Here is a 5,841-nt window from a genome sequence, read left to right as displayed (position 1 = left end):
TCTGCTTTCCTCACTCATTTTCATTTTATATAAGTCTTTCTAAATTATTATAAAGTCCATCTGCTCTTCGTTTCTTATAGCACAAAAGTATCCACTTGATTTCCAGTTCTTTGCCAATACAAATAGAACATATATATTTACATATGGGTCTTTCTCCCACTTCTGTCATTTCTTTGGGAGGCAATCTTAAAAGTGACATTGCTGGATCAAAGGTTATGTACTTTTTTGTGGCCCTTTGGGCATAGTTCCATATTGCTCTCCAGAAAGGTTTGATCAGGTCACAACTCCACCAACAATGCATTAGTGTTCCAATTTTTCCACATCCTCTCCAGCATTTAGAATTTTCCTGTTTTGTCATCTTAGCCAATCTGACCAGTGAGATGTGGTACCTTAGAGTTGTTTTGATTTTCATTTCTCTAATCAATAGTGATTTAGAGCATTTTTTCATGTGCTTATAGATATCTTTAATTTTTTCCCTTGAAAATTGTCTTTCCATATCCTTTGACCATTTATCAATTGCAAAATGACTTGTATTCTTTCAGATTTGAATCAATTCTCTGCATATTTTAGAATTGAGGCCTTTATCAGAAACACTGTAAAATTTTTTTCCAATTTCGCACTTCCCTCCTAATCTTGCTTAAATTGACTTTTTTTGTGCAAATATTTTCAATATAATGTAATAAAAATTATCCATTTTGCATTTCATAATGATCTCTAACTCTTTCTTGGTCATAAAATCTTCCCTTCTCTGTAAATCTAACAAGTTAACTATTCCTTGCACTCCCAGATTGCTTACAGTATAAGCCTTTATACCTACATCATGCGCCCATTAAGACTTCATTTTGGTATACAGTGTAAAATATTGATCTATACCCAGTTTCAGCCATACTATCTTCCAGTTTTCCCAGCAGTTTTTGTCAAATAGTGAGTTCTTATCTTAGAAACTGTGATAACTTGTTCTTAACACTGATGGGAGATGGTAGCAGTCAAAGGAATCAGCTTGGATTACTTGCAGTCACATTAGATTTAATGTTTAAAAGTCTGCATTTCAGTACTGTCTTCACTATTGATTAGTTCTGTGACATTGGGAAGAGTCTTGACACATGTATGTCTTATTTTTTCATTTGTCAAATGAGAATTATGAAACCTGTTCCATAATCTTTGTAGGATAGTTGTGAGGATCAAATTAAATAAAACATAAGAAAAGACTTTACATATTTAAAATTCAGTCCAAAAGTATGGAATTTAAAATATGATTCATAATTTTCTTATTTTTAGATAATAAATAATAAAAGACACATAACTAAACAATTTTCTAGGAGTGAAGTGATGAACAGTGATTGGATAGCTCAGGATTATCAGAAAAACTGAGGCAAGGAGAAATTTACAGATATCATCTAGCTCTGGAAATAGGAGAGTACTAAGCCAGTACATTATAGGAAGAAAACTCTGGTTTCAGAGACATGAAGTATATTGAAGAAAAAAAGAAAAGGACTTTTGGTGAGATGGAGAACAAAAGGAAGACAATATTCACAGTAGGATACAGCATAATTATATCATGGACCTCTTGAAGTTATAATCCAATAATACCCTGAAGAAGTCAGAGAACTCAAATAAAGGGTAATAGTTTTGAAAAATTCAGAAGAACTCTATTTACAATTAATTTTCTCAGAAATAAAAAGATGATAGAATGAAAGAACAAGGAGCAAATGACTGTAACTCTCCCTATATTCACCTCCAAACAACCATAAAATAGCATCCCAATCCTGGAAGAGAAAAACCAGCAAAAATAAAGAGTGAAATCAGCTTTCAACACAAGAAACTTGGAATATTGGCAAGAAAGGTGTGTCTTACTCAGGTAGAAGGAGAACACAGTCCAGGAAAGGAAACCAACAAGTAAACAGCAAGCCTCACCTCAGAAAACCAGCGATAGATCCTGACTCCCAATGTGATGGAGCAGTCAAACACCAACACCAGGACCCCCTACATAGCTCAGCATTACCAGAAGAACAGATAAACTCCAGCTCTCAGGACCACCACATGCTTCAGCATATCCTGGGCAAGTGGACGACCTCCAGGGCCAGACCCACATGTTTCAGTATTCCTCTGGAAAAAAAAACAGAAACACTCTACCAGTCTCAGCACATTATATGCTATGTGAAATGCCAGCACTACAACTCTGATAGCACTAGATAAATTGCCATATTCCTATTGCTTCCAGAAGAGCAATCACCCTCTACCATACTTGTCAGCACAGCACCATAAAGACGACTCCTCCATGGGCCTCAAAGAAAAATCAGTAGAGTACCAGGTAAAAAGCCAAGGCCTACAGTCCTTGCCACAAGAAGTCTGAGACAGTGCTCCTTCTACCCTGGGAGAAGAGCTCAAATTTAAAAAGGAAAAAAGTAAAAAAAAAAAATTGGAGAAAAAAAAAACTAAAAAAGAAGCTGTCCATAGAAATTTATTATTTAGAGTCAGAGCCAAGGTGGTGGAGTAAAGGCAGGGACTCACCTGAGCTATCCCCCAATCACTTTTTAAAATGACTCTAATCAAATTCTAGAGCAACAGAACCCCCTAAAAGATGAAGTGAAACAAATTTCTAGCACAAGACAACTTGGAAAGTAGGCAGAAAAAGTCTGTTTCACCAGGTTAAGAGAGGAGTGCAGTCTAATACAAGCTGTGCTAGCTCAGACCAGATGACAACAAACCCAGAACAGGACTTACAGAGACTGAATCACTGGAAGACATGGTGGTTTCAAGACCTCTCAGGAAATATACATCAAAGACAACAGAACATCAGCAGGAAAGGTCTGTCTCACCTGGATGAAAGTAGAGTGCATACAGTGGCAGCACAGTTCTTGCCAAAGCAAACCAGGAGCAGACCTTGGAAGTGACTGAATCAGCAGTGCCACTGGAAGCAGCTGAAGCTATTTCCAGAATTATCAGCCCACATATGTTGAGGGGTTGAACAACTGGTCAGAAGGAAATTACAGGGGTCTTTTTGTTAGGATTGAGGTAATAATCTCTTGTTTTTCCCATTCTTAGTCCTGGGTGACAGAACCAGGGTGAGGAAGAATATTAGCATAGTAGAGCTCGTGGAAAGAGTAGAGGGGGTACTCTCCTCAGAGTTCCAGGGCAGAAAAGAGTGATTGTGGTTGCTCATAGACCAGAGCACAGGCTCTGAGAGGAATAAACACCTCTCCTTAGATAACATCACCTTGGAAGAACTAAAAATTTAAAGGCCCCTAGAAGTATCTCTGAAAATAGCTGTACTATCCACTGAAGCTTGGCGCAGTGCTCCCTCCACCCTGGAAGCTGAGTCTTAATGTAACAGAGGGTTAAAAGTCAAACAATAGGCTGAGAAAATGAGGAAATAATGGGGTAAAATCTTGGACTATATAAAATTACTATATTGAAAAGGAAGATTAAAACACATACTCAGAAGAAAATAACAAAGTCAAAGCTCCTACATTCAAAAACTCTAAGAAAAATATGAATTGGTCTCAGTCCATGGAAGAGCTCAAGAAAGATTTTGAAAATCGGGTAAGAGATGTAGAGGAAAAATTGTGAAGACAAATGGTTTTGAAGCAAGAAAATGATGAAAACCAAGTCAATATCTTGTTTAAGGAGACCACCCAAAAAATAATGTAGAAAATAACAACTTAAAAACAGACTAGGCCAAGTGATAAAAGAGATGCAAGAATCCAAAAAGGAGAAGAATGCCTTAAAATGCAGAACTGGCCAAAGGGGAAAAGAAATCCAAAAGCTAACTGAAGGAAATAATTCCTTAAAAATTAGAATGGAACAAATGAGAGCCAATGACTTTATGTGAAATCAAGTAACAATAGAACAAAACCAAAAGAGTGAAAAAATAGAAGACAATGTGAAATATTTCATTTAAAAGGAACTGACTCAGAAAACAAATTTAGGAGAAATCATTTGAAATATTGGACAACCTGAAGTCATGATAAAAAAGGACCTAGACATTATCTTTCAAGAAATTATCCAGGAAAACTACACTCTTATTTTAGAACCAGGATAAAATGAAATTTAAAGAATCCTCTTATAACCTCCTGAAAAAGATCCCAAATGGAAAGCTCACAAGAATATTATAGCTAAATTCTATAGCTCCCAGGTCAAGTAGAAAATATTGCAAGTAGACAGAAAAAAATAATTTAAATGTGGTGGAGTCACTGTCAGGATAACACATTTAGCTATGTCTACATTCAGGGTTCAGAGTCCTTGGAATATGATATTGGTAAAAAGAGCTAGGCAAAGAAGGCAAAGGAGCTAGGATTGCAATCAAGAATCAAGTATTCTGCAAAACTTTGTATAATCCTGAGGGGGGGAGGGGATGGATATTCAAAGAGGTAGATGAATTGCAAGTATGTTTGATGAAAAGACCAAAAGTGAATAGAAAATTGGCCTTTCAAGAAGACTCAAGAGGAGCATGAAAAGGAAAGGGAAGTCATAAGAATCTTAATAAGGTTAAAATGATTACATTATTACATGGAAAGATGATACTTGAAGCTCACAAGAACTTTCCCATTAATTTGGCAGTTACAAGGAGTATATATAGACAGAGCATGGCTGTGATTTAAAGATGAAGGGATGATATCTAAAATACATATATTTACAGGGTGAGAAAGGAATTTACTCCGAGAAAGAGAAAGGGGGAAGTAGAATAGGGTAAATTATCTGTAAGGGTTATGGGATTTAAAGATCTTCCATGACCCATTAGACTTGCTGACATAGCAGGAAGGCGCGGAGCAAGAGGAAGCGGAAGCCAAACTGGAGTTTCTGCGGTGGCTGGCAGTGGTGGTGATGGCTAAGATAGCAGCAGCAGCAGAAGAGGCAACGGCAGCAGAAGTGTGAATCCATTTTTGAGTCAGCCAGAATTTCTGCTAAGGACTCCTGCTGAGGTCTGCCAGGGGCTGGAGCTGCTGGGAGCATGTTTCCTTGACGCTGATTGGTTGCTGTGAGTGGGGAGAGGAGGACCTTTGCCTGAGGTAGCCTGTTCTGTTTTAAAGGCTTGAGAATGTGGGTGCTTTCTACTCTATCTGCCTGTGCCAATTTCTTAACTACTCTGATGGCTTTGACTTTCTGGTTTTGGGACTGAGTCATTTGGTATTTTAATAAATGTTCCAGCTTTATCGCCCATATAGAAAGCTTGATATATTTTGTGATGGATAATTACATCAGCATATCTGTAATTTCCTTAGGCGTTTTGAATATTGCATTGCTGATACATTTGGTGACCAGGATGGGATCACAAAATGTCAGGCCTCTATTTGGAAGCAGTGGGGCTTTAGAGGGAGAAATGGCTATTGCAGTATGGGAGGATTTGCCTTATTCCTCTCTAGCCAGAGAATGGGCCAAAAGCACAGGGCACTGTGAAAACTGGGAACCAAGTCTAAAAGAGGGAGAACCTGGAGATTTGGAAAGATGTTTGCAAGGAATACCCATAGAACCAGGCAAAGAACTGGCAGGAGTGTGCAGGATAGGCTTGGTGCTGCTAACAAGTTATCGCCTTATGTGTAAACATAGGGATAAGCTACTGGAGGAAAGAACTCAGATGTCTAGGGAGTCAGCTGGTTTGCTGAGGATTCTTCTGTGTCACAGCATTCAGAAGAGCAAACTGGAGGGACTCATGTGGTCCAGGACCAAGCTACTGTTCATGAAGCTAAAAGGAAGCAAAAAAATTAGTAGAAGGAATGTGCATGCAGCTTTTGTACAGGCTGGGCAGAGTTGCCCTGATAGCTTCCAGGAGAATGTGTGTGAGGAGAATGGAGCAAGGTTAGATGAGGAGACTTCTAATGTAGAAGCTCTCCCTGTACGAAG

Source organism: Petaurus breviceps, unplaced genomic scaffold (genome assembly GCF_028583685.1).
Source record: "Petaurus breviceps papuanus isolate PSGF00001 unplaced genomic scaffold, PetGlider_PUasm1.0 38, whole genome shotgun sequence".
Taxonomy (NCBI): Eukaryota; Metazoa; Chordata; class Mammalia; order Diprotodontia; family Petauridae; genus Petaurus; species Petaurus breviceps.
The sequence above is the reverse complement of the archived record's forward strand: the minus strand, read 5'-3'. Positions refer to the sequence as shown.